We start from the raw sequence: 20293 nt of genomic DNA, 5'->3' as shown, positions 1-20293 counted from the left end.
CTCTGCAGACGACACACACTGGCTGCTGATGGTCCAGACAGAAGAGTTTGAGTTTCTCAGAGTGCAGACTGCAGAGAGCCTCTGAAGCTCTCTGATCTCTCTCCTGTAAGAACGACTCACACAGGTTCCTTAAAGCCAGATTAAAAGGTGGATCATACACTGATATTTCCTTACAAACTGGACACTCGTGTGTTGGTCTCTCTCTCCACCATCTCTTCAGACAGTCTTTACAGAAGCTGTGGCTACATGACAGAAGAACAGGATCTCTGAAGACCTCCTGACAGACCGGACAGCAGAGATCCTCCTCTGATCTGGAAGCCATTGAGTCTGTGAGTGAAGCTGAAAACAGCAGACAGGAAGTACAGTCAGTCCTGGCTCCCCTCCCTCCTCTACCACCTTCACTGAAACTTCCTTTGAGTCGTGTTTTTGCTCAAACTCACATTCAGTGTGTGGAGCGTCAGCAGCTTGAAGCAGCAGTGTTGGAGTTTTCCACTTTTCTCTCCTGTAGCTGGACTCACTCAGAGGAAGCTGCTAGTTTGGTCCAAAGATAAGTGTGAGTCTCAGAAGAATCAGTGGTGTTATTTCTGTAACTAAGGGTGTGTTTCACTCCAAAGTTCAGACATTAACCTGCCAGAAGTTGTATAAGTTACTGATAAAGAGCTTTTATCTCATTTCACATGCAGGTCAGAGCATGAAAGCTGTGATGCAGCAGTTTGAGAAAAATTGCTGCTGATATAAAATATTTTTTGTGGTTTTACAAAATATATAAAAGAGCAGAAAGAAAAGAAATAAGTGTAAAGAGTGCAGCAACATGCATGTTTTAGTGTGAGTTGGTTCATCTGATCTGGTTGTGTAAAAGTCACTGCATGACACTGAGTGTTACTTTTGTGTTACTGACACTCATCTCTGACTCAGAGAAACGATTTCTCCCCTGTGATGTTCACACAGTGGTGAGTTACATGTGTGTGGAATTTTTCACGTTTTATAGAATTAAAGTTTCTCTTACTTTATTTTTTCTGTTATTTACTAAAAAATCTCTCAAAGAAATAATGAATTCTCCACACGTCTTTGAAGGTTGCATGCAAATATCATGTGATCTAAAAGCCAAATATCTGCTGATGAAAACAAGGCCAGATGTTGAGCAGCTGTATTGCTGCATGACATCAGCCCACAGCAGCAGAGACCGTGAAGCCAACATGTGAGAAACAAAGCAACACACTGAACATCTGAACCACAGCAGGAAGTGCGACTCTTTGTAGACCTGTGGACAGGAAACACACAGCAGGTCCTGATCAGTAACAGGGTCCAAATACAAACATGTGTTTATCAGCATCTGTATATATGAGCACACAGAGAGCTCAGCTGGACACACTTCAGTTCTCCATCAAACACACCTGCACACTGTTTTCACCAGCTGCAGCACAGTCCAGTCTTTAGTCAGGGAGGGCTTTTAATTTGAAAGGCACCACACAGGAAGTTTCAGAGGAACAGAAGAAGAACCAAAGGATGGTCTGTGATGTTAAGGTTAGGGTGATCAGCATCAGCTGGAAATATGAAACATATCAAACATGTGAGGAAGAAGCAGCAGCAGCTCACACGTTTACCACAACCACACACAGTCCTCTGAGAGCAGCGTGGCCTCCATCTTTGAAACACACAAACTCACTGATTGATTATTGATTGATTGATTTTCAGAGATAAGTAATTGAAGTTTATTTATTAAGCTCTTTTAACAGCGGTCACAAAGCGCTTCACACAAAAGGCTCAAATAAACATGAACATTAGGTGAAAATAAAGATTCAGTAAGACAGTAAAATAAACAGGTAGTTTTAAAATAAATTAATAATAATTCAATAAAATGTTTGTTATTAGAAAGTCTGTAAAACAGAAACATTTGAACTGCTTTTTAAAGAATCCACAGAGTCGACTAAACGTAGTTGTGGAGGCAGACAGATCCACAGCCTTGGCGCCACAGACTGAAAGGCTCTGTCACACTTAGTCTTTAGTCGTGTACAGGGAACAACTGACACATCATGAGTCCATGAACGGAGACAACGAGCAGCAGTTTATTTTGTAAGAAGCTGAGAAAAATAATCTAGGACGTGATCATTTAGTGTTCTCTGTGTTAAAACAAGAATTTTGAAACAAATCCTAAAATTTATTAGGAGCCAATATAAAGAAAATTAAATAGCAGTAATGTGAGCTTGCTTGGAGGTGAGAACGACGGGATTTGTTCAGGCTGGTAAACAGGACATTACAATAATCTAAACACGATGACACAAATGTATGAACAGTTTTTTCCAGTTCAGCCGAGGAGACCATATGTCCCAGTTTAGAAATGTTCCTTTCTATCTGAACCGGCAGTGGACCTTCTCTGGACCTCCCGAAGTCCACAACCAGTTCCTTGGTCTTTGAGGTGTTGAGTTGCAGGTGGTTTGTGTGACTCCATGCGACAAAGTTCCTCACCAGACTTCTGTACTCCTCTTCCTGATCATCCCAGATACACCCCATGATGGCTGTGTCATCTGCAAACTTCTGAATATGGCATAATTCAGAGTTGTAGCAGAAGTCAGAGGTGTACAGGGTGAAGAGAAGAGGGGACAGCACAGTTCCCTGTGGTGCTCCTGTGCTGCTGACCACAGTGTCAGACGTGATGTCCTTCAGCCTGATGTACTGTGGCCTGTCGGTGAGGTAGTCGGAGATCCAAGCCACCAGGCAGGGGTCCACCTCCATCCTGTTCAGTTTTTCCTGAAGCATACAGGGCCGGATGGTATTAAAGGCACTGGAAAAGTCAAGAAACAGGATCCTGACCGTGCCTTTTCCCCCATCCAGGTGTGAGTGGGCTCTATGCAGGAGGTACAGGATGGCATCCTCCACTCCGACACCCGCCTTGTATGCAAACTGTAGTGGGTCCTGGGCATGTTGTACCTGTGGTCGGAGGAGGTTGAGGAAGAGCCGCTCTAGAGTCTTCATAAGATGTGACGTCAGTGCCACCGGTCGGAAGTCATTCAGCTCATTGGGCCGGTTCTTTTTGGGGACCGGGACGATGCAGGATGTCTTCCAGAGGGCGGGCACTCTCCCCAGTCGCAGACTGAGGTTGAAGACTCGTTGTAGCGGCTCCCCAAGTTCAGCAGCACACGCCTTAAGCATCCTAGGACACACCTTGTCTGGGCCTGCTGCCTTTCTGGGGCGAAGCTTCCTCAGTTGTCTCCTGACCTGATCCACTGTGACACTGGGAGATGTTTGGGAGGAGGGGAGGGGGGGAGATGTCTTGCTGCTGAGAGAGGGATTGGAGGAGGGGGGTGTCATGGTGTCAGGAAGGGGGGGAAGCGAGGGAGGTAGGAGAGTGGGGAGAGGACTCTGTAGTAAAGGTGAGGGTGAGGGTGGGGGGGTTGTGGGCTGGTCAAACCTGTTGAAGTTGTTGAGTTCGTTTGCCTTCTCCACAGTCCCCCCCACTGTGCTTTTCTTGGTGTTGTGGCCTGTGATGGTTTTCACACCATTCCAGACCTCCCTCATATTGTTCCTCTCCAACTTCTGCTCCACCTTCCTCCTGTAGGTGTCCTTTGCTTCCCTCAGGCAGCGTTTCACCTCCCGCTGTGCTGCTTTCATCTCCTCCTTCACTTTGCTCCTGAAAGCCTTCTTCTTCATGTTGAGGACAGCTTTGACTTCCTGTGTTACCCACGGTTTGTTATTAGGATAACACCGTACCGTCTTAGCAGGGGCGACTGTGTCCACACAAAAGTTGAGGTAGTCTGTAAGACAGTGTGTCGCCCCTTCTATGTCCTCACAATGTGGGCTCAGGAGCACATCCCAGTCTGTGGTGTCATAGCAGTCCCTCAGAGCATCCTCCTTTTCTGGGGTCCATCTCCAGATGGAGCGCGTTGTGACAGGCTGCCTTTGGACGAGGGGTGTGTATTGTGGCTGTAGGTAAACCAGGTTGTGGTCTGACTTCCCTAGTGGGGGGAGGGGGGTGGCTCTGTATGCATCTCTCACATTAGCATACAGTAGGTCAATTGTCCTGTTGCTCCTTGTGGGACAATTCACAAACTGGTGAAAAGCAGCCAGAGTAGAATCCAGTGTGGCATGGTTAAAGTCTCCAGATATAATAATGAAAGCCTCGGGGTTTTGTGTCTGAAGTCTTGCTGTGACTGTGTGTATTTTCTCACAGGCAGTTGTTGCGTCGGCCCTCGGAGGGAGGGCCGACGTATTATGTATGTATTAGTTTACATTTTGACTGCACAATTGTGAGCTTTTTGTTATGCACAAAAACAACATTGTTTTCTTTTATTTATGGACCATGATTATTTAATAAATGCTGATAATTTATTTTTGAGTAATTTCTTCATGTACATCTACGCTGTATGTAAATAAAAGTGCCCGGTGTGACATCTGGGACACAGTGTGACTAAGAACTCTGTTTTTGTTCTTAACTTATGGCTTTAAAAAAAAAATATCGAGATATATATCTTATATCGCCATCCAGCTAAAAACATCGAGATATGAATTTTGGGTCATATCGCCCAGCCCTAGTGGAGGTGGTCAACAAGTACAAGTACCTCGGGCTGTGGGTGGACAACAAACTGGACTGGTCATGCAACACAAAGCACCTGTATAAAAAAGCCCAAAGCCGACTGTACTTCCTCAGGAGGCTGAGGTCTTTTAACATCTGCAGGAAGCTCCTGAGGATGTTTTACCAGTCGGTGGTTGCTGGAGTACTTTTCTATGCTGTGGTGTGCTGGGGGAGCAGCACAGCAAAGAAGGACTCATCCAGGTTGGAAAAACTGATCAGGAAGGCTAGCTCTGTGGTCGGCATGAAGCTGGACACTCTGGTGACAGTGGCAGAGAAAAGGACACTAAAAAAACTGCTGGACATTATGAACAATGCTGGGCATCCTCTGCACACGGCCATAAACAACCAGAAGAGTCTGTTCAGTGACAGGTTGCTTCTCCCAAAGACAAGAACCAACAGACTTAAAAACTCCTTTGTCCCACACGCCATCAGACTGTTTAAATTCTCTCTGGAGGGGAGAGGGAGGGGAAACAGGAGGACAAAGGAGGGGGGAACAACTAAGCTGTAGTGCCTCTTCACTTCACTGTGCAATACCTTTGTTAATAGTCAACGGTGCAATAGACCTCAATACTTGAAATGTACAATTCACTTGTATTTTTATTTTTATTCCTATTTATTCTATTTATCCCCTTTGTATATTTTATTTATATTGTCTCTGTATTTATATATATGTGTGTGTGTGTGTGTGTATATATATATATATATATATATATATATATATATATATATATATATAATATTCTGTAACTCTGTAACTTCTGTCGGTGCTGTGCTTTTTGGAAACCGAATTTCCCAGAGGAACCCACCCGATGGATTAATAAAGTTTTATCTTATCTTATTTCTAGATCACATCAGTCTGTAGATAGTGTTTTCCTCCTCAAAAGACGAACTGCGTTTATTAGTTTCTCTCTGGTCCCCACTGATTCATACCATTATTTAATTCAATTCAATTCAATTTTATTTATATAGCGCCAAATCACAACAAAAGGCGCCTCAAGGCGCTTCATAGATACAGAGAAAAACCCAACAATCATATGACCCCCTATGAGCAAGCACTTGGGCGACAGTGGGAAGGAAAAACTCCCTTTTAACAGGAAGAAACCTCCAGCAGAACCAGGCTCAGGGAGGGGCGGGGCCATCTGCTGCAACCGGTTGGGGTAAGAGAAGGAAGACAGGATAAAGACATGCTGTGGAAGAGAGACAGAGGTTAATAACAGATATGATTCAATGCAGAGAGGTCTATTAACACATAGTGAGTGAGAAAGGTGACTGGAAAGGAAAAACTCAGTGCATCATGGGAATCCCCCGGCAGCCTACGTCTATTTTCAGCATAACTAAGGGAGGATTCAGGGTCACCTGGTCCAGCCCTAACTAAATGCTTTAGCAAAAAGAAAAGTTTTAAGCCTAATCTTAAAAGTAGAGATAGTGTCTGTCTCCCGAATCCAAACTGGAAGCTGGTTCCACAGAAGAGGGGCCTGAAAACTGAAGACTCTCCCTCCCATTCTACTTTTAAATACTCTAGGAACAACATGTAGGGGTGGTCTCATTTGCCTGGGTTCCTTAATAGTGAATGAAGGCATTCTCTGAAACTTATAGGTCTGGCGGCTTCCTGGGCCCTAAAGAGCTGTGGGCCCAGCTCTGGGTTTCTGCCTCAGTTCGTGGTGGTGGGGGACTGGGGTGGGTGCTGCCTAGCGATCTTGGTGTGTGGGGCCTGAAGTGCTTGTGGTCATGGGTCCTTTTCTCCTTTTCTTTTCTCTAGTTGGGTGGCTGACCTCTTCTAGGTAGGTTTGGGTGTGGGGCATCGGGCCCTGGCGCCCTGGTCGCCTGTTCTCTAGCTTGGTATCTTTTTGTGCTCGGTTAGTCTGCACCCCTTTTGGCTGCCTCACTGTGTAGGGTGGTTGTGCCATGCTAGGATTTCAGGCCTGTACCTTGGGGACTTATGGGTGCCTGCAGGCCCATTGTGTGCGATGGGATGGGGTGTCCATGTGAGGGAGTAACCAGTGCTGAGTGCAGCTTGTCCCAGACCCAGACTAGTGTGTCTTGTTCCTTTCTGGTGTTGTGACACAGTCACAGCCCTAAGACGCGGGACTCATCTACACACTATAGTCTACTCTCTGTGGTGGGAGGAGTTATTTCCTGGCTCTCCATGTTTAGCTGTTTTTTGTAAAAAGAAATAGTTAACAAACAATGTTAGCCTTTTCTGCAGCTATAGGGCATATATGGTATCAATCTTTGATGGACGCAGTGCTTAAACAATGGAAAAAACACTAACTTTATCCAAAAATGTCTCATGTTTAGCTGTTTTCCACTTTTTCTTTGGTCATTTTAGGCTTTTGGACCAGGGTGAAGGGAGCATCTGCCATCAAACAAGAAGACAGCTGCATGTAACTACGACGGTGTTTGCTAGTTCACCTTACATGCATTAATTTAATAACGTGGTTAGCCTACTCAACGTAAATTACACACAAACAACATTAAGCTACTCGTCCAGAGAAGAACGGCTGCTGCTGCCATCATCATCCATCATCATTTCTGCTACACTGGCAGGGCTAGGGGCCAGGACTCTCCTCTTCGGGTTCTTAGGAGATGTTGCTAACTCTGGGTCCGATAACAGGCACCACACCCGCAGTAGATGTGCACGGTGTGAGGTCTCGCAGCAAGCTATCAAATACCGTGCATTTCTCGGCTTTAAAAAAAAAAGCACTATACATCACCAGGTTCGTCATCAGATTCAAGGTGTTACCTCCTTTGCACAGTATCACCTTAAAGCACTTGTTGCAGGCTGCTGAGTTTGCATCTTTTGCTGTGAAGTACAGCCAGACTTTTGACCGCTTCACCTTGGGCATTTTTACTTGTTGGTTCCAGGGCCGGTGGTTGGACATTGTGGTGTGGTAGTTCACCGGCTTCCTTGGTGGCCAGGGGTGGCTTTGAGCTCTTCCATGTCAGGAGGTAACTGTCTTGTGTACTGGGCAGTTCTTCAGCACATGGAGCACTGGGACCCTGGTCTCGGCTCTCACCTATAGTGGGATCTGCTGCTCATCGACTGGCCCTCTGGGGCTGTCACTCTTTGGCCATAGGTGCCCATCTAGGGCCTCTTCCCTTTTTCCTTCTTGCCCTGCCGTAGACAGGATCATACTCTATACAACATATATTGTAATAACCAAAATAGCATGCATAGACGATATACTGTTATCGCTACGTGTTGGATACACTGTGTATGTTAACGCAGGTCAACAGCAAGCCAAACTCAATTTTCATGAGCCAGGAAACTGAGCGTCTTGCTCCTTTATTACAGTCTTCTCGACGGCTTACAACTTTTACAACTGTGGGTTGAATAGCTCGATGAAAGTTCTGAGTGAAACTAAAAAATAAACCAGAAAATAAAATATCCTTTAGCTCTTTAACATTGTGAAATAAATGCAGAAAAGAAATAGTTAGTAATAGAAAACATGTATCAAAGTTAGTCTTAGCTGCTAAGTAATGATAAACAGTAGTTTTAACAATCCTCTGATATGCATATTCGATTGCTAGCATCATTGCTATGTTAATAGACCATGCTCTAAGCAAAAACCGATTCTGGGATAAGGCTAATTTCTGGTACAAACACATTCACACAACGATCTCTAAATCAGCATATAAAACATATAAAACAAACCAGAACATGTAATAAACTTACAGCCATTGCTTTTGATGATGTATATAAAGATTCAGGCCACAGGAGATGAAATTTAAACACAGATAGGCAGGTGTTACACCCCGGCCTAGGCAACCGGGGTGCAACGCAGGAAAATAAAAATAAGGAAAATAAAGGAAAAATAAAACCACGAAGGCTCTCCACCAAAATCCCAAAAAGTGTCTCAAAACGAATTTATTTACATCAAAACACAAAACGTCAAACTATTTACAACGGGGGGGAAAGATCGCGACCATGACCAACTGACACACAGGGCTTAAATACATGGAGGGAACAATCAGGGAATGGACAACAGGAGGGAAACACAGCTGGGGCAAATCAGAACTGACGAGACAGGGAAACGTAAACTGAACACACTAAGATACACAGACTTTCAAAGTAAAATAGGAAACACATAACAGTCACGCAAAAACAACACATTACCAACGCCAAATCGTCAATCCCGGAGGAGCACCTAGACACTCAAATCCACACACAATTACGGTCACAGTCGTAACACCCCCTTACCCAAGAATTAACATTAACCCCAAAATGTTTAATTCAAGGAGACAGTGCTCTAGACAGGGTGTCAGCCAATACGTTATCCTTCCCTTTCTTGTAACTGATCCCCAAGTTAAAATCTTGCAACAACAAGGACCAGCGCATAAGTCTTTGATTGGAGATTTGGGAAAGGAACATCAGTGGATTGTGATCGGTAAACACCTGCACAGGCAGCACACTTGACCCAGCATAGACCTAACATACCCCCCACCCAAAAAAACAAACATTTAAAACATACAACCCCAACGAAAAATGTTCGTTCCATGTCCAGCCCATACGGCACCGGCCACCGTCCCGCAGGCGACGCTGATGACTGGACGGGTCCTCCAGTGGAAACGGAAAACCGGAGCGGGCCCTCGGATCCTCCAGCGAAGACAAACGAAGCTGATGAAGGCTGGAGCGGTCCCTCGGACACTCCAGCGAAGGCAGATGAAGGCTGGAGCGGTCCCACGGACCCTCCAGCAGACGACGAAGGCTGAGGCGGTCCCTCGGACCCCCCAGCGAAGGCAAATGAAGACTGAAGCGGTCCCACGGACCCTCCAGCGGAGGCAGATGAAACTGATGGAGGCTGGAGCGGTCCCCCTGACCCTCCAGCAGACGACGAAGGCTGAGGCGGTCCCTCGGACCCCCCAGCGAAGGCAAATGAAGACTGAAGCGGACCCACGGACCCTCCAGCGGAGGCAGATGAAACTGATGGAGGCTGGAGCGGTCCCCCTGACCCTCCAGCAGACGACGAAGGCGGAGGCGGTCCCTCGGACCCTCCAGCGAAGGCGGATGAAGGCTGGAGCGGTCCCCGGGCCCTCCAGCGAAGACAGACGGAGGATGAAGCGGTCCTCGGACCCCACAGTGATTGGACGAGCCCCCATATGTTACACCCCGGCCTAGGCAACCGGGGTGCAACGCAGGAAAATAAAAATAAGGAAAATAAAGGAAAAATAAAACCACGAAGGCTCTCCACCAAAATCCCAAAAAGTGTCTCAAAACGAATTTATTTACATCAAAACACAAAACGTCAAACTATTTACAACGGGGGGGAAAGATCGCGACCATGACCAACTGACACACAGGGCTTAAATACATGGAGGGAACAATCAGGGAATGGACAACAGGAGGGAAACACAGCTGGGGCAAATCAGAACTGACGAGACAGGGAAACGTAAACTGAACACACTAAGATACACAGACTTTCAAAGTAAAGTAGGAAACACATAACAGTCACGCAAAAACAACACATTACCAACGCCAAATCGTCAATCCCGGAGGAGCACCTAGACACTCAAATCCACACACAATTACGGTCACAGTCGTAACAGCAGGTTTTCTGTACAATGCTTTTTTCCCAACTGACTGCAGCTCCTGCTTTCCACAATGCATTGCGATCACAGATTACTCCTTCAAAATAAGATACAGAAAAACTAATGCTGACTGTATAGAATATATTTTTAACTAAATGACTCTCTTTTTTAACATAAATTACCACAGTTGAAATATTACATTTTTATCACTATATTATTATGAACCATTTTTAATCTTTTACTTGGGACAGAGAAGACAAAATAAACAGTTAAACCTTAAACAAGGGGAGCCCATAGAGAATATACAGAGCTGATTTGGAAAAGCAAAATGTGTTTGGCACAACAGTGCATTCATATCATAATTCTGATTGCAAAGGCTGCCAGACAGAACTGGATTTTTAAAAAGAAAAAAAGGAAAAACTGAAATATCATCATCCTCAACTCTGCTCCACTGACACTGACACCTTCAACGGCAACACTTTCACTTCATCATCAGTGCTAATGTATGGGAACATCCTGTCAGTGAAAGTGTGTGTGAAGGTGTGTATGTGTGTGTTAGTATCAAGATCAGAGAACGACAGCTTTCCTCTGTTCCAGTCCAGATTCACTCTGATCCTCTGGATCATCTGTGCTGCGAGAGCAGTGGATCCTGCTAATGGAGACCATGCTGAGTATTTATCTTCCTCAAACCATATTATCCATAATCCAGACAGTATGCTTCCCTTCCTCTGCACAGACTCTGCTAGAACACCCAGTCCCCACCATGTACTGTCTCCAACTTCAATATCCCAGCTGTGAGTCCCTGAGTTAAAGCCCTCAGAGCCCAGGACAGAGCTGTAATAATCAAATCTCTCTGGATTATCTGGAAGCTGCTGCCTCTCTCCTCGTCGTCTCACACTGGTCAAATCTTCAGACAGGATGAGTTTTGGATGAGCAGTGTTTGGGTCCAGAATGAGAGGAGTGTAGGAGACCATGTCCTTCATGTTGTTCCAGATGTTGAAGGTCAGGTTGCCCAGGTGTTTGGCCTGGTCTATCAGAGCTCCTGAGGGCAGCTGTGGATCATCCAGCAGGGGGCAGCGCTGGACTCTTTCCACTGCAGCCTTGTAGTTGTGCGGGAATGAGACGTCTTCAGCTCTCAGCTCCTCCTCTGTGGCTCTGACTGTGTCTGAAAGAGCTGCTATCTCTCTGCTCAGAGCCTCCATCTTCTCCTTCATCATCCCACTCTTCTGCTCCTCTTCCTCCCTCAGTGCAGCCAGCCTGGCCTCCTCTTCCTCTGCTAGAAACTGGTGAAGCTTCTTAAACTGCTCCTTAATCTGCCTCTCTGTGTGTCGGGCCTGGACCTTAATGTGTTCTGCTGTTTGATCAAACTTCACTTGAACTCGTTTGCAAACCTTTAACTTCTTCTTTAAGGGCTCCAGAGTTTCCTGAAGTTCCTTCTTGTGTTGTTGTGCAGCTTCATCAATGGGTCTGAATCTGTGATTGGTGTGTTTTTCTGTTTCTCTGCAGATGTGACACACTGGCACTATGCTCTGCTCTCTGAAGACCTCCTGACAGACCGGACAGCAGAGATCCTCCTCTGATCTGGAAGCCATTGAGTCTGCGAGTGAAGCTGAAAACAGCAGACAGGAAGTACAGTCAGTCCTGGCTCCCCTCCCTCCTCTACCACCTTCACTGAAACTTCCTTTGAGTCGTGTTTTTGCTCAAACTCACATTCAGTGTGTGGAGCGTCAGCAGCTTGAAGCAGCAGTGTTGGAGTTTTCCACTTTTCTCTCCTGTAGCTGGACTCACTCAGAGGAAGCTGCTAGTTTGGACCAAATGTGAGTGTGATTCCAGTGTTGTTGTTACAGCCCTTACAACTCAGAGTGTTTTATTCCAAAGTTCAGACTGCCAGAAGCTACAAAAGTTATTGATTAACAGCGTTTATCTTTCACTTGCACAGGTCAGTGCATGAAATCAGCTGTTTGAGAACGTTTAGCATCAATGTGCTGCAGGAGCATGAAAACATGATGTTGCTTTTTTCTGCTTTGGTGGATAATTTACAGTATAGAGGCATGAACAAAGTACATTATATAATTCATTGTATGAATAGCCTCTTTGGACAGCTTTGATAGTGTTGTTTTTGTTGCAAAGTAAGCAAAGCATTTCATCGTGAATCACGTGCAATTAAAACAGAAGAATACCTCGATAAAAACTCGGTCATTCAGTTCAGAAAATTACAAAAAGGTTGGATCTGTTCATCTGGACGTAGCATTTTTAGTCAGAGAAATGTTTCGTCACTCATCCAAGTGACTTCTTCAGTATCAACTGACTGGAGGTTTCCCTAAATCTTATAAACAGTACATTTGCACAATAACTAAAACCCACCCACAGACTAACAATAGGCTGTAACCTCAGCTTTGTGATCATTAATATTCAAATTGTCACAGCCATCAATCAAAAACGATCGATCAGTGGTCTTTGATCAAGACTTTTGGGGTTTTATTTACCTGGGTGATTGAGCATGCTTTAAGAAAAGTTATGAAAATAATTTGTTAAATATGTTTTTTACAGTAAAAAAAAACCCTTTTCTACTCAGATGTTAGTTGTTGTAATAGTTTTATTACAACATTTTGCCACATTGCCTTTTTCATAAGTTGGCCTACTCTTTTTAGTTTTATCAATATTGGCAATAGTGAGAGGTGTTATTGTTGGGTTCGAATATATTTGATATAGGTCATCGAATTAATGCAAATTTCATGTTTTTAGCTGTTATAATCTGATGAGCAATATTTTATTTTATTTTTTTGTTGTTTCATTTTTCAATTTTTCCCCCCTGGACATGATTCAGCCAATACCGAGAGAGGAAATCTGTGCAGCACAGCGGCAAGACCCCGTGATAGGTATAATGTATGAGTCTGTAGTGCAAAACAAAAGGCCCACCACACAGGAAATTAAAACTGAGAGCACTGAGTTTAAAGCATTAGCTAGAGAGTGGAGCAAACTAAAAATCAGAGAGGATGGAACTATGTTCAGAGAGACTCGACACAAAAAACAACTAGTTCTCCCCTCAGCTTACCACCCGCTAGTGCTCAATGAACTACACCAACAAATGGGTCACTTGGGATCAGAAAGGACCCTTTCTTTTGGCCTAAGATGCAAAGAGACATTGAACACTTTGTCAGTAATGTTTGTGAGTGTCTCAAACAGAGGAAGCCAAACAGGCAGGCACGGGCACCTATGTTGAGCATAGAGACCACTCATCCATTTCAGTTGGTTTCAGTTGACTTTTTGCACCTGGAGCAATGCAAGGGGTGTGTGAATACATACTTGTAGTTATGGACCACTACACCCGCTTCGCTCAGGCCTATGCAACTACAAATAAGTCAGCTAAGACTGTAGCAGAAAAACTATTCAATGATTATTGTCTCAGGTTTGGTTTTCCAGAAAAACTACACCACGATTTGGGGCGAGAGTTTGAGAATAGACTATTGAACCATTTAAAAGAACTGGCTGGTGTTAAAGGGTCACACACTACTCCTTATCACCCACAAGGAAATGGGCAGACCGAAAGATTCAACAGGACCCTGCTCTCAATGTTAAGAACACTAACAGAGGAACAGAAAAGAGACTGGAAAAGCCACCTCCGTAAAGTTGTACATGCCTACAATTGTACTGTTAATGAGGCCACTGGCTACCCCCCTTTTCTCCTAATGTTTGGTAGGTCACCACGGTTACCGGTTGACCTTCTCTTTGGTATTGAGCAGGAGGACAGTTCAGGCTCCTACCAGGACTATGTGGACAGATGGAGAAGGAGAATGGCTGAAGCTTGCACTGTCGCCTCCAAAAATGCAGCTAAGTCGGCTGGCCGAGGTAAAAGGTAAATTCCTATAATTTATAATCCTTATCTTTATAATCTCTTCTGCTATTTGCACATTCTTTACTGTAAATTCCTAAGTTAATTTGTAAATTTTTGTAGTAAATTGTAAATATTGTAAAACTTTTCTTCTGTCATTTAATGGTCGGGCATTGTACAGCTACAAGCATTTCACCCCCATGTCATACTGTGTATGGTTGTGTGTGTGTGACAAATAAAATTTGAATTTGAATTTGAATTTGAAAAGGCAGTACAACAAAAGTGTGCATGGTCCACCACTTCAAATAGGGAGTCGTGTCCTTGTTATGTTATGGAGAGGGGTGGGCCAGGTAAAATCCGCTCCTATTGGGAAGACAACATCTACATCATTAAAAGACAAAAGGGAGAGGACAGTCCTGTGTTTGAGTTAGAGCCAGAGAATGGTAAAGGCAGGACAAGGATTTTGCACAGGAATATGTTGTTGCCTTGCGATTTTCTTCCGCTCCCAGCAGATAAGGAGGCAACTGTAACTAGTACTAGAACAAGGAAAAAACATTATAACAAACGGAAACAAGCATGCATACAAGTGGGGAGTGAGGAGGAGGAGGAGGAGGACACAGATGAGTTTTCTGATGCGGTTTTCACCTGGCCTTATCCTGAGCCTCAGTGTTCACCCACATTGGACCCCACAGCGGCAGAGTTTATGCCACTAAGGGACGGGGGTGAGCCAGATGAGTTTCCTCACATGTCAGGAGATGGCCAGGGGGACCCCAGCCAAACTGATGAGGAGAAGATGGACAATATGGAACCAGAGGATGTGGCTATTGTGGGTGCAGGGGAGGTGGACAGCAGCTCTGATGTCGAAGAGGCTTTGGAAACAGACCAGCCAAGTCCATACCCAAAGAGAGAAAGGAGGAGACCACAGACTTTGACCTATAGTAAACTTGGACAACCAAGTCTTGAAGAAAGAATAGTGGCCACTAAATGTGTGAATGTTCAGGGTTACTGGCAACCTTGGTAAAAGAGGAAGATATAATATTTACACTTTGTACCCCTATTTCAGATGGTAACAAATGTACCTATGTTGATTGAGATATCGTGACACATGGATTGCAGGCCGAACATGTGTATGAGTAAAGGGAAGATGCTCAGTGTTCAGATGAGATGTGGACAAAGTTAACGCCCTTACAGTAAAATAGCATGGTAATTTGATAGACTGAATGTTGGACTAAAAAAAAACAACTAAACTGATACAAAAGGAGTACAGGGAGTGCAGAATTATTAGGCAAGTTGTATTTTTGAGGAATAATGTTATTATTGAACAACAACCATGTTCTCAATAAACCCAAAAAACTCATTAATATCAAAGCTGAATGTTTTTGGAAGTAGTTTTTAGTTTGTTTTTAGTTTTAGCTATTTTAGGGGGATATCTGTGTGTGCAGGTGACTATTACTGTGCATAATTATTAGGCAACTTAACAAAAAACAAATATATACCCATTTCAATGATTTATTTTTACCAGTGAAACCAATATAACATCTCCACATTCACAAATATACATTTCTGACATTCAAAAACAAAACAAAAACAAATCAGTGACCAATATAGCCACCTTTCTTTGCAAGGACACTCAAAAGCCTGCCATCCATGGATTCTGTCAGTGTTTTGATCTGTTCACCATCAACATTGCGTGCAGCAGCAACCACAGCCTCCCAGACACTGTTCAGAGAGGTGTACTGTTTTCCCTCCTTGTAAATCTCACATTTGATGATGGACCACAGGTTCTCAATGGGGTTCAGATCAGGTGAACAAGGAGGCCATGTCATTAGTTTTTCTTCTTTTATACCCTTTCTTGCCAGCCACGCTGTGGAGTACTTGGACGCGTGTGATGGAGCATTGTCCTGCATGAAAATCATGTTTTTCTTGAAGGATGCAGACTTCTTCCTGTACCACTGCTTGAAGAAGGTGTCTTCCAGAAACTGGCAGTAGGACTGGGAGTTGAGCTTGACTCCATCCTCAACCCGAAAAGGCCCCACAAGCTCATCTTTGATGATACCAGCCCAAACCAGTACTCCACCTCCACCTTGCTGGCGTCTGAGTCGGACTGGAGCTCTCTGCCCTTTACCAATCCAGCCACGGGCCCATCCATCTGGCCCATCAAGACTCACTCTCATTTCATCAGTCCATAAAACCTTAGAAAAACCAGTCTTGAGATATTTCTTGGCCCAGTCTTGACATTTCAGCTTGTGTGTCTTGTTCAGTGGTGGTCGTCTTTCAGCCTTTCTTACCTTGGCCATGTCTCTGAGTATTGCACACCTTGTGCTTTTGGGCACTCCAGTGATGTTGCAGCTCTGAAATATGGCCAAACTGGTGGCAAGTGGCATCTTGGCAGCTGCACGCTTGACTTTTCTCAGTTCATGGGCAGTTATTTTGCGCCTTGGTTTTTCCACACACTTATTGCGACCCTGTTGACTATTTTGAATGAAACGCTTGATTGTTCGATGATCATACTTCAGAAGCTTTGCAATTTTGAGACTGCTGCATCCCTCTGCAAGATATCTCAGTATTTTTGACTTTTCTGAGCCTGTCAAGTCCTTCTTTTGACCCATTTTGCCAAAGGAAAGGACGTTGCCTAATAATTATGCACACCTGATATAGGGTGTTGATGTCATTAGACCACACCCCTTCTCATTACAGAGATGCACATCACCTAATATGCTTAATTGGTAGTAGGCTTTCGAGCCTATACAGCTTGGAGTAAGACAACATGCATGAAGAGGATGATGTGGACAAAATACTCATTTGCCTAATAATTCTGCACTCCCTGTATACACAACTACAGTGCACGGTAGTTTGGGTAACTTTTAAAAAAATGGTGTAATGTAACCTGGTAAATAGTCCATGCCATTCTATTGTTCTCTATGGATTGTAGATTGAAAGGCACATTTATGTCGGGACGACATTTCTCGAGTCGGGGAGAGTGTGAGAGATACACATATTGACGGGGTCGGGTTATGTTAAAAAGTATAAATTGTTATACTTTGTTCATTGGTTGAAAGGTATCCCACACTTCTTTTTTTTCTTGCTTGTTTGTTCTGGTGTATTTTTCATTTGAACTGTTATTGTGCCAGAGTACTCATATTTACAATATGGCATTGAACGCCCCATTGGTGTGTCAGGAAAACTCTTTTGTACGTAGGTTCCTTGAAGGGGATTGGAGTCGTTCTCTTTTTCCACTGCAGCCAAGGGCTAGGAGTTGAAGAGGAGTTGCTGTATGTTTTTGTCATCGATCTGATTTTGAAATAAAGCATATGCAGTGAGAAAGCAACTCACGGAGTCATCCCTGCCTTAAAGCTGCAACAAATGAAATCATTAAAAATTATTTGGTGTTTTAGTCTCTTTAATTATTCTTTTTTTTTTAAATATATTTTTTTTATTAGTTTTTCTGTTTTCACAAATAGTACATAATTACATAACATAATAGAGTGTACAATTCAGAACCAAAAATAAATAAATAAATAAAAACTAACAAAAAATAAAAATAAATAAACAAAACAAAAACAGACTGATAACTAAGCACAGAACACCAGCTCAGTTCCATCTAAAAATAAATAAATAAATAAATAAAGAGAGAATACAATACAGTACAATACCTGTGGTCCCAATAGTACGTTGCAGTTTGAACACTCAAGAGAATCCTTGTAACATAATATTAGAAACATCAGGTTCCACATAATTCTAGTATGGTTCCCACACCTTAAAGAATTGATCTATTTTTGAATGCAGTATACATGTAAGATATTCCTTTTTTTTTTTCTTTTTTTTTTTTGCCTGTCCCGTTTGGCTCTTTTGCCATCAGAATTATTGTCTAAAGGCAAAGAAAGATGCCCAACGGATTTTCTTTACCAAATTGACCATCCCAGCCTTGCCGTAATGGTCCATTTGATTCACCTTTTATTGTTTATTTTATTTTCACTTGCTGAATACGGGACAGACTTGACTGGGGGAAAGAAGGGGAGAAAGAAAGAGGGAAAGAGAAACAGCTGAGAAGAGGGACGGGGGAGAAGGGCAAAAGACAAAAACCAACAGAATGAGCAGAAAAAAAAAAGAAATAAAAAATGCATATATCAATCACCTGGATCACCTGCTGAGAAAGAAAAAAGAAAACAAGCAGAAGCGAACAAGAGTAACAGAATAAACAACATCACAATGATATATGGGAATATGACAGTAAATACTAAATATTAAACATTATTGTGCAGCACATAAGATCAACAGAACACAGTGTGCTTTGAGGTAGGAGCCAAAAAGGGTGTAGTTTGTGGGTGTGATCACCCGTGTGTACACCTGTGAGCATGGACGCGCTTGTTTTTTTAAAAGGTTCCTTCATGTAATGATCTGCTAGAGGGTGTGGGGGGGCCACAGCCCCGTCCTCCAGGGCATGAAGCAGGTATGGAGGAGATCAAACCTCCAGACATCCAGAGGCCCCCAGAACACAAGAGACCAAGGAAGACCAACAGAGGGGCAGCCGCGCCACTGTCCCAGAAAGAGCTGAGGAGAGTCCCAGATGAGGGCTCACTCAGCAGCCGCGGAGCAGAAGCCAGGGGGAGTTGCAGTGACGCGCCCGTGAGCTCCGCCGGCAGCCAGCTGCGCCTGAGTGACCGAGCCCCAGGCCGAGAGGCCGGGGGCACCCCACCTCCGAAGTGGCCCGAGCGAGCCCCAGGCTCCAGGCCCCGATAAGCGGCCGCCAAGGAGTGAGCCGGTGTGTACCTGGACGCCCATCCCCAGACACAAAGAACCACCAACGCACCGACACCTGAGGGAGTCCGCCACTGTGGCGGACATGTAAGATATTCCAATGGCACTAGATCCAACACTACTCTTTGCCAACCTTTAATAGTTGGTGCTTTTTCATAAATCCATTGGAGTAGTATATTCTTCCTTGCTGCATAGATGAGAACACAATGCAATCTCCTATTATTCTTGGATATTAATCGCCGGCTGGGGAGGGCCAGTATGAGAGACAGAGGGTCCATCTCCAATTCACAACTGAAAATCTTCTCCATTTCAGATAACACATTAGACCAATATTCTTGCAATTTCAAACATGACCAGAAGCTGTGAGTTAGGGTACCAATTTCTGTCTTACATTTGAGGCACATTTAATTATTCTTAATATGATTCCACAAAAGCATAAAGAAAAAAATGACTGAAAGTCTAAACTCTCCGGAACAGCTGCTTCAAATTCTTCTTTTTATGTGTGACAGGTGAGACCTGACCTTTGTCGGTAGTTTTCCCCTTTGAGGCAACGGAACATGTCCCACTTGAGTTTCTGTAGTTTGGCAGAGGCTTAAAGTCATTTTTACTCTTGTAGAAGGAAACACTGTTTTATTCCTGCAGAGAAATGTGTAGTGGACTCCGCCACCACTTGCCGATACTTATTAGGGTGTGACCCTAACTTGTGAACAGGGATATTCCTGCTGTGGTCAACTGTTCAGTGTAAGTGATGTCCTGTTTTCATTTACAGATTGCCAAGATGCTGCTTTGCTTTGCCTGGATGGATTTTTGGCTGCAGGCCGAAGTCCCGAAACACCAGTGTTTGTTTTAATTTGTTTTAGACTGGTTTAACTCGACAGCAAAGAGCTGAAGATTATTGTGACAGCTGTGGCTGTCGATGTTGTTTTGTTTATTTGTTTGTTGTTTTTCTTCATTGTATCAGTAGGCTCCAATGTGTGTACTGATTGTAGTTGAGAGTGGTTTACTTTCTTCTTTTTTAAAATATCGTTGCAGACAGCGAAGGCGCTCCATGGAAACTTTTCTTTTTCTTGCTGCTTTTGCATGCACCGTGGTGGTGAGCTTGGGTGGAGACGGCAATGATGAATTTTCCTTTTTATAGTGCTTTACCCAGTTAGGGGAACTGACTATATACTTACAGCTGCATATACGCTGCAGCTCCATCCTATTGAAATAGGTACCTCCCTCTGGTCACATATTTTATTTATCTTTACCAAAATATGAGGAAATCAGGGGTAGCTCAAGACTTAAAAACCTGAACTACACGCTGGCCTTAAACTCGCTGCTTTATCAGCATCAAGGCGTTTATTTCTTTTCAGGGTTTTACTCCTGCTAAACAATAATCTCACAGATGAACTCAAACTGCACTGATTGTTTCAGTACGACTGTGAAAAACAGCCAAACACACCTGACTGCAGTCTTTAGCTGATGCCCAGTGTCTGATATTTTACACAAATTAGACTCCGAAATTAAATTAATCACCAAGGTAACAGCTTTCTGCTCCCAGCTAACATCAGAGAAATCCCGGAGACGCTGACGAGCTATATTGTCTTCATCAACAGAGAGGA

General features: G+C 43.9%; 1 long non-coding RNA gene across 1 annotated transcript; it reads right to left on the bottom strand.

Annotated features, from left to right (window-relative positions):
• Positions 1-234: 234 nt before the first annotated feature.
• On the bottom strand, positions 235-11824 carry LOC113018406 (uncharacterized). The gene is made up of 3 exons (XR_003271784.1): positions 11810-11824; positions 11644-11708; positions 235-274 (listed from the first exon to the last, which is right to left on the bottom strand). It is a non-coding gene; the product is annotated as an uncharacterized LOC113018406 (long non-coding RNA).
• Positions 11825-20293: the final 8469 nt, after the last annotated feature.

This window comes from Astatotilapia calliptera, unplaced genomic scaffold (genome assembly GCF_900246225.1).
Source record: "Astatotilapia calliptera unplaced genomic scaffold, fAstCal1.2 U_scaffold_79, whole genome shotgun sequence".
Taxonomy (NCBI): domain Eukaryota; kingdom Metazoa; phylum Chordata; class Actinopteri; order Cichliformes; family Cichlidae; genus Astatotilapia; species Astatotilapia calliptera.
This window is presented reverse-complemented; position numbering and strand designations above follow the sequence as displayed.